This window comes from Panthera onca, chromosome C2, assembly GCF_046562875.1.
Source record: "Panthera onca isolate mPanOnc1 chromosome C2, mPanOnc1 haplotype 2, whole genome shotgun sequence".
NCBI lineage: Eukaryota > Metazoa > Chordata > Mammalia > Carnivora > Felidae > Panthera > Panthera onca.
This window is the reverse complement of record NC_138347.1, coordinates 155,978,423-155,987,751: the sequence shown is the minus strand read 5'-3', so window position 1 is coordinate 155,987,751 and position 9,329 is coordinate 155,978,423. Positions and strand designations below refer to the sequence as shown.

At 53.7% G+C, this 9,329-nt stretch overlaps 1 pseudogene; it reads left to right on the top strand.

The window, feature by feature from the left end:
- Positions 1-8,766: 8,766 nt before the first annotated feature.
- Positions 8,767-8,887, top strand: LOC132684526 (U4 spliceosomal RNA; annotated as a pseudogene).
- Positions 8,888-9,329: the final 442 nt, after the last annotated feature.

The following is a 9,329-nucleotide window of genomic DNA, read 5'->3' as shown; positions in this document are numbered from 1 at the left end:
GCTGGTTTAGTGGTCACAAACTCCTTTAATTTTTGTTTGGGAAACTTTTAATATCTCCTTCCATTTTGAATGAGAGCCTGGCTGCATATTTTTCCAATTCAGCACATTGACTATATCCTGCCATTCCTTTCTGGCCTGCCAAGTTTCTGTGGATACGTCTGTTGCAAACCGGATCTGTCTTCCCTTGTAGGTTAATGACTTTTTTTCCCTTGCTGCTTTCAGGATTCTTTCCTTGCCTGAGTATTTTGTGAAGATGACTACGATATGCCTTGCTGATCGTCTGTTCTTGTTGAATCTTGTGGGAGTCCTCTGTGCTTCCTGGATTCTGATGTCTGTGTCTTTCCCCAGGTTAGGAACGTTTTCTGCTATGATTTGCTCACATAACCCTTCTACTGCTTTTTCTCTCTCTTCATCTCCTGGGACCTCTATGATTCTAATGTTGTTCTTTTTTAATGAGTCACTGATTTCTCTAATTTTTAAATTGTGCTCTTTTGCCTTAGTCTGCCTCTTTTTTTCTGCTTCATTATTCTCCATAAGTTTGTCCCCTATATTGCTGATTCACTGTTCTGCCTCATCAATCCTTGCCACCGTGGCATCCATTCGAGATTGTGGCTCAGTTATAGCATTTTTTATTTCATCCTGACTAGTTTTTAACTTCTTTTATCTCTGCAGAGAGGGATTCTAATCTATTTTCAACCACAGCTAGTATTCTTATTATTGTGATTCTAAATTGTGGTTCAGACATCTTGCTTGTATCTGTGTTGGTTAAGTCCCTGGCTGTTGTTTCTTCCTGCTCTTTCTTTTGGGGTAAATTCCTTCATTTCATCATTTTGAAGGGAGAAAAGGAATTGATAAGGTAAAAAAATTAAAATTAAAAAATTAAAACCAACACACACACACAAAAATGAAATAAATGATGCTAGATTCTAGGTGTGTTTTGGTCTGGTTATTGAAAGGAGCTTGATAGATTAGAGAAAAAAGGGGGAAAACAGATAACATTTGAAAATTTGAGAAAATGAATACAATGAAATAGAATAAAACCACATGATGGGGGTAAAATGGAATTTGAAAAAGTTACAAAAAAGTAAAAAATATAGTAGAAAAAATAAAGATAAATATTTTTAATAAAAATGGAAAATAAAAATAAAAGTTTTCTCTTTCTGTATTCAAGAAAAAGAAAAGAAAGGAAAAAGAAAAAAAATTGAATAGATGGATCAGTGAATAGACTGAAATACGATTGAGATTACATTGTTTTCCTCTAGAAGTCAAACTACGAAGCGCTTTATAGTCCGCACACCAAGCCGGTGGAGAGACTTGTGTTCCTGAAGCGCCAAGTTGGCCCTGTTGGGCGGGGCTTAGTGTAACAGCTCCGTTCTCCACTAGATGGCGCTGCTTCATTTACTCCGGTGGGTTGTTGTGGCGCTTGTAGGTGTGTACGCGCATGCGCGGGAGCGGTAAAAATGGTGTCACCCAGCTACTCAAGCCTCTAGCAGGGGAACTCTGTGCTCTCTGCGACCTGCAATCGCGCACGCGTCATTTGTCTCCAGCTTCCGTCCACTCCCCACTTTTATACTGTCCGTGACCAAGCCTTCAGGTTGCCAGGCGGCACCTCCCTGCTGAGTTTGATCTCAGACGCGGCTGTGTCTCCCGACCCCTCACTCCTGAGGGATTGTGGCTTTGTCCCTCCCAGATCCTCTGCGGGAGGGTCTTGCCGAGCAATGGCCGGTGCCGGCCGCACCCAGGAATCGCCACGGGACCGGGCTGGCGCCGCTGCCCAGAGACTGCAGCCGCCCCAGAAAAAGCCGACGCGATCGCGTAGCAGCAGCGCCTCAGGGATTCTGGAAAATCACGACACACGTGGCGCCAGGCTTCACCCCCAGCGGCCTTGTTCCAGCACCAGCGGGTGCGGTTGTTCTCTGGGGTCCGCCGACACCTTTGCCTGTGGCCGGGAGGGCACACATCCTCTACCAGGTGTCCTCCCGGCAGGGGAACCGCCTCTCCCGCGGGGCCGAAGACCCCCGGACTTGACTCTGCTCCTGGGGACCCGCCCTTCCCACCAGAGCACCGCCAGGTATTGAGCCGCGGAGTTTCAGACTCTGCGATCCCCTGTTTTTAGAGTCTGAGTGGAACTTAAACCCTCTCCTGTCTCCTTTCTCCCTTTTAAGTTCAGTCCCTGCAGCTGTTTCCACTTTTCCACCTTCTCTCCAGCTGCTTTTGGGGAGGGGTGCTTTCCCCGTACTCTCCACCGCCCCCCCCCATCTCCACCCCCCCCCCCCCCCCCCCCAAACAGCTCCCTGCCCTCTGGGGCTTCTCTCTCCCCCATTTCACCTCTCCCTGCCGCATATCTGCTGAGTTCTGTGGTTCCGGTTGTGCAGATTGTTGTGTTAATCCTCAGATCAGTTTTCTGGGCGTGCAGGATGGTTTAGGGTTGGTCTGGCTGTATTTCATGGACACGAGAGGTAAAAAAAAATAAATCTTCCTGCTCTTCTGCCTTCTTGGCTCCCCCTTACACAGGCCATTTTGAACAGGGTGGGAAAGACCGTCAAGAGTGTTCAACCCCAGAGTAAGTCAAATATGGATTTCTAGGTAAACAACAATATTGAATACTTGAATCAGCCAGGTGTGAGTGTGAATTCTGGCCGCCACTGGTCGAAAGCAAGTTCTTGAAATCTCTGGGACGGTTTCTTTATCTTCGACACCAAAGGAATGAGCCCCAGTTTGTAGAGCTGGCAACCGTGTGGGGCAGTGAGGTGTCGACAGATGCTGGTTCCCTCCTTCCTCAGAATTCCTTGCTTCTCAGAAGCAAACCTTCCAAGTCGGGTGAAAACATGAGGAGCCGTTTGCCAGAACACCAACGGCGGACAGACCATGAACCCACAGAGTTTCTTTCAGGGGATGCTTTCTGTACCCCTATCCACCTGACACCTAGCTTTCTCTTTGCTTTTCCCTTTCCTGGCCATCTCGGTCCGTTACGTCACCTCCATAGAAGGTGAGCGGAGGAATGATGGGAGGCCAATCGATAAATCAGCGTTGCTCTATTTTAGCCACCCTGCGGGAGGGTTTGGCGGATAGGAGTTGTGTACGTTTGCTTGAACTTTTTAAACTCTGTGGGTTTCCTCCTGGGAATGCTGCCCTCCCTCACCTCCATCGAGAGCTCTGGGAGCTTCCCTGACATCCGTTGACAGCCGTATCCCCACAAACCGGGGGACGGAGTTGGCCCCACCGGCTAGGTGGGAGGTCTGATGTGGGGAGGGTTTGGCATCCCAGCCACGTACACACCTTCCCACGCACAGCCGGTGGCGTCTCCTAGGCCTCTCTGGGGGTCGGGCCTGTGGCTTCCTGCCTCTCACCCCTCACTCAGCCCTGCTTGTGCCCAGGTAGGGCCCAGGGCGGGTTTGGGCTCAGATGAACGAGAGCAGCCGGGGAGTGGGTTCTGTGGCACGTGCCTCCTGCCCTCGCCGGGGGCGCCCCACTCTTTGCTCTATGCCCCAACCATCCTGGCCGCTCGTGGATGCTGAGCGGTCACGCCCGCCTGGCCCCACACTCCTCCGACCCCTGCCTCCTGCAGGGATCTAGCTCATTCTTCACAGCTCTTCTGGGAATTAACCGCCCCTAGGATGGTTGTGCTTCCTCCTTCCCGGCCCCCTCTATGCAAGGCAGCTCGCTCTGGGGCTCCTCGGTGCAGACCTTGCCTTCTCGGTTTCCGTCACCCTGCATTATGAAAGCGTGTTGACTTCTTCGAAGGAGAGGCCGTGACACGTCAACCCTAGCTCTTCTCTGTGTTCTGCACCTGACCCTTCCTTACTCTCCTCCCTGCCCTGGGTGCCCCCGGGCGGTCCTCCTCATCCCTAGGACGGGTTGTTGTAGCGGCCTGTTACCTACTCTCCAAACCGGTCACCAGGGTGTCCTCCGAGAATGCACGTGTGACTGCCGTTCCTCTCAGAGGCCTTAGTGGGTTCCCTCGTGCCCACGGGGACTGCACCAGTCTGAGTCAGGGGTTTACTGGAGAGATGGAGGGGCTGTGGATGCGACATGGGGAAGGGCAGGCAGCTGATACGTGGTGTGCCAGTGAGCAGACGACCACCGTGGAGGATGGGAGCCCGCAGGGGCCCCGAGACGCCGAGAACGGGCCTCAGAATTGCCACGAACGGGGTGACGAACCCAGCTCTTCTCCAAGGCTCCCACTGGTCCTTGGCTGAGTTTGCTCCCGGGAGTGTTAATTATCTGACACCGTGGTCTGCCCTGCATAGGGGCCAGCGGGCTGCATCGGCCAGAGGCTGCCCCCAGGCAGGGTGCAGGCGCGTGCAAGAAGCAGCTGTCTGTGGAGCACCGAGCGCCGAGGGCAGCGGGAGGGGCGCTGGCGGGATCCCCACAGCCCGGCTCGTGAGGCCTCGCGCGAGGCAGCCACCTCCCACCTCTAATGCCTGCACCAGTTCTTGGGCTCCAGTAGCCCCCGTACTGCGTGGGGGGCCCTGCACACCCTGGCCTGGTCGTTTGCTTGTGTGTTGGTTGGTTGCCCCCATGCTCTTGCTTGCGATATGCCATCTGTCTTGGATGCCCTTTTCTCATTTCTCCATCTGGTTAACGTCTACACATGTTTCAAACTTCAGCCAGACCTCCTCCAGGAAGCCTTTCTTGACTAACCCCTTCCCCAGCCTGACTCAGATGCCCCTTTGCAACATCTTTCGCCGAGCTGTTTCCCTCCCCAGACCGTGGGATCTGTGGCACATACTCCCCATGTGATCATCTTCAAGTCCCTAGTAATGAGTGAGCGTGTGTCCTGGCACATGGTAAATGTGTGTTGCACTGAATTATGCATCTGTGTTTCATTGTGAAGCACATGCTTGGGACTCTAGACTCGGGTCCTGACTTGAACGCGTCTTTGCCCCACTCTCTTCTCATTGGCAGAGGGAGCAAGGAAATAAAACTGAGACCCCTACCCCCCCATCCCCTGCCCCTCTACCAGGGGGAAAAGGCACTTCGTTCTTCTATCCAGAGAGACTGGAGCTGAAAGTGGTGACCACAGGGAGGCGGAGAAGCCGGAGGACGTAGAAGGCACTAGGGAAACGCACACGCGTGTGCACGCACGCACAGACACACACGCACTTGTGCATGCACGTGCAGAGAAATGTGGACAGACAGGTCCACACGCAGATAGAGAAAAGATAGAGGAAGAATAACAGACAGACTGAGAGGGACTGGACCCACAAGAAAGGGAAAAGGGGGTTGAGGGAAGCAGGAATGCACGACAAGGAAAAAGAAGAGAGAGAGAAAAGAATGGAAGGCGGGAGACGGGAAAGCGGAAAGTAAGGCGCTGGAGTGTGCTAACGGGAAAGCAGGTGAATAAGAAGCCCTGGAAGGCGGGAGCCTGCGTGGTCCAGTTGCTGAGCTGCTGAGCGTGGTGGGGACTCAGGACACGATCTCCTGGTTGGTGAGTCTGAGCCCCACATCAGCAGGGCAGAGCCCGCTTTGGCTCTCTGGCTCCCTCTCTCTCTGACCCTCCTCCGCGGTCGTTGTTGCACCATGGCACCTGCTCTTGGTGGCCGGCCGTGTGTAGCGTTTGCGGGACCATCTCTAAACCTTCTTTCAGAGACTCAAATGCGCTGGAGCAGAGCAGACCCACCCATGCAGCGGCTCCCGCGTGCATGCCTTTGGCCTTGTGCTGTTGGGCTGTGGTGGCTCATGAAAGAATAATGACCCACATCCATTTTTAAAGCTGCCCAGTGCTCCTCAGAGCCCAGCTGTCTAAACGTTTGCAAAGCTGGCAACGTGGCCCCGCGGGAGGAGGCCCCGAGACTCGCCCCAGGGTCGGCTTGGCTGCCGTGGCTGCCGGCACCCCGGCTGGCTCCTGGGTGCCGTCACCGTGCCGGGGAGGGGACAGAAATGGCTCTGCCCGCCTCTTGGGTCACAGGGCAGGAGCCAAGGGAATAGGGCCCTGCAGGAATTCTCTTCCTCCCGCGCGCCCAGGTGGACTTTGGAGCTTGGGAAGAATTCTGGTCTTAGAGGCAAGTCCTTCGACGAAATCTGTTACCACAGACATTCTCTTCCCCACCTTTGCTCGACAGCCGCTGTGCCAGGTACTAAGCCACCAACTCCCAGCTCTGAACCCGGTATGCCGCGCTCGGCGGGGCCATGCTGGCCGTTGGAACCCCGGATCTGCCTTGCCCGCTGGCTCCCTGCCAGGATTTGCCAGCAGGGGGCGCAAGAGGGAGGAAGGGTCTGCTCGCTGCCATTTCCCTGCCGATGGGCAGGGGGCAGCACCCCAGCAATGCCTCCCCCCGCCGGCAGCGCCCTCTCGGGCCGCGGCAGCAGCCGAATGCCCAGCGTGGCTGTGTCAGTGCTCAGGGCCAGCCTCGCTGCTCCCCTCGGAGACACCCGCGCCGGCCAGGGGACGTCCCCTCCCCCGGAAGCCTGGGCCCCGTCTCTGCGGGGGCCCTCCCCCCAACTTCGGCATCCTAACGGTCCCAGCATTCCTCCAGCGTTGCCCCAACCTCGGGGGTTTCACCTCGCCCTGGTGTTCGGGGTACCCAAAACGCGATTGCCCGGCTCCCTGAGCAGCCCCGGGCCGATCGGGCAGGTGCGTCACCTGCTCCCTGCCCTCCCTCCCTAACCTCGGTTATCTCATTACCAATATTCTAGGAAGGTAACAGCCCTTTCGGTTCCCGAAACACGCAGGCCACCCCTTCTCGCCCGTCCCCACGGCGGCTCTGTGCGTCCTGTACTAGCCGCGCCTCGGCATCCAGAGAGGCAGAGGGACTTGCCCGCGGTCCTAGTGAGTCACACACGGCTGGTTTCAAGTTCACGTTTGTCGCCCCGGTTCTTCCTCTTTCCCCTGCGGCCTGTCTTGAGTTGAATGCACCTGCCGGCCAGCTGTAGTTACCTACCGTTTTCCTGTTGGCTTGCCACCATGCCTGCCCTCCCCTTGGCCCCTGGGCTTTGAACTTTGTCTATGGCTGTCTGGATCCTTCACCTGCTGCTGGGCATCTCCTTAACGCTGGTGTCCCTCCCCCTTCCCGTGAGTTTGCATTGAAACTAAAAGCTTTCTAGAACCTTGGACTTAGACCTGGTTCACTTAAAAGGCACTTCCCAGAACACTCAATTTTATTCATACCATAAAACGATCCATGTTAAATAGCTGGGTCACTGCATATTCGCACACATCTCAGTTCTGAACTGCTTTATTTGGATGGCTACTGAAGTATATTCCCAGAAAAGATGCTGCTGGGTGGCACGGGAGAGGCTTGCCCGGGTTGGGCACTTCCAGGGCCACTCCAGGCATCTTTCTGCCTTAGTGTCACCCCCCCACGCCACCCGTGTGCTGCCACCGAGAACAGAAACATGCCCGAGGGAGTGCCCGCTCTCGGACTGCTTCCAGCGTAATTAATGAAAGCAGAGCTTTGCTTAAAGATCCTGCAGCAACAGGAAGTACCAGGCTGCAGCTATGTCGGAGGGGAAGGAGCACTGTATCCGGAGTTAGGGGCCTGGTAGGAGTGAGAAACGTGAGCAAATACCAACCTGTGTGATCCTGAGTTTGCTTAACTTTAAAATGGGGATACTAATAATACTGTCCTAGACTGGGGAGTGTTTTTGAAAATATTAGGATCCATGCATGGCCAAATTCTCCTTTCCCTATCATCCCTCATATCCATCAGGGTATCCCTCTTACCATCTTAAGGAAAGTACACCCAAAGTAATGCAATGGGAATCAATGTAGAGCTTTATCGATTTCTCAGCAGGTACCTCAAACCCTCAGTGTGGTTGCATTGATTTTATATTGCTCCGTGGCCTAATACAGCACCCGTTTATTATCTCATGGTGTCTATGGGTCAGGATTTGGGGCATGGTTTACCTGGGTCCCCTGTTTCACGGTCTTTCGTGAGGCTGCGATCAAAGGGCTGCAATTCCCATCTGGAGGTTTGGCTGGCAAGGGTCTGCGTGGCTCATTCACGTGGCCGATGGCAGAATTCAGCTACTCACATGAGGTTACACTGAGAGCCTCAGCTCCTTGCCGGCTGTTGGCCCAAGGTCACCCTCAGTTCCTCGTCACGGGGACCCCTGCAATAGGGCAGCTTACGTCATCAAAGCCAGCAAAGGGCAGAGTCCGTTAGCAAGATGATGTAACACTTTTACGCAGCCTCATCAGGGGCATCTTGTCACCTCTGCCAAGTCACCATTGGGGCAACCGTCCTCACTGGGAGGGGATCACATCGGAGTGCAAACGCCAAGTGGTGGAGATCACCGAGGGCCTCTCAGAAGCTGCTTACCGCAATAGGGCTCTTAGATGCAAGCTGGATAAAGAATATGACTGGGACTTGGGTCTATAGTGGGGACTCCCACATCTCTCTCCCTTACCCACTCTATAAAATCTAAATCTTGGGATCCATTCGCCGAGGTGTACCCGGAGAGGGGGAGTGAGCTTTCAAGTGGTCTGCTTATCCATCGCTGGCTTATTTGGTGGAAGGAAAAGGTGGATGGGGCAGACTTACTCCAGGGGCCAGGCCTAAGGCAGGAGGAAAGGATTGAGCCTGGGATCCCACACTGGCAACATGGCGACACGCTGAATGAATGATGTGGCCTCTGATCGGTTAGGTCAGCAACTCCCTTACACGGTAGGGTTCCCTGCAGTGGAAGAGCAGAGGCGGCCTTGTAGGAAGAAGGGCTGAGCCCTGTGGCCGGTGGCTGTGAAGGCTAAGTGGCAGCGTTATGCGACTGGACCAGGTGTGTTAAACGGTATTTTAACGTTGAATTTTTGAAGAAGTCTTACATAGCTTTGCGCAGTGACAGTATCGTAGCCAACGAGGTTTATCCGAGGCTCAATTGTTGCTAATTGAACACTTTTCCCAATACCCCCGTGACGACTTGAAATAAATGAGTCTTACACACGTATAAAATAAGCTCCAGGATAAGAGGTCACTGTGGCAAGAGGGTTCAGGAAAGATCTTGTGGAGGAAATTAAATGTAAGATGCTGATAAGCAAAGGGAGGCCAGGTGAGGGAAAGGGTACAGAGGTGGGAAGCCCTGATTCGTTCATTCAGCAATCATGATTGAGAACTGACTCTACACCAGCTCTTAAGCTGAAAACGTGGAACTAAAAGTAACAGTGTGGACAAATGGAAGAGGCAGATGGGTGCACACAGAGCTTGACCATATACTGACCCGAGAAATAATTAAGATAGCTACAGAGCTTAAAAGGAGCTTAAAGGAGGAGAGGGGTTAATCCCACTGGACAGAGGAGAGAGGGAGCAAAGGGGTAAACAACAACAACACAGAGAAAACCACACGAGTGAGATCCAAGATGTATCTTGCAGGCTGAACAAAGCAGATTATGG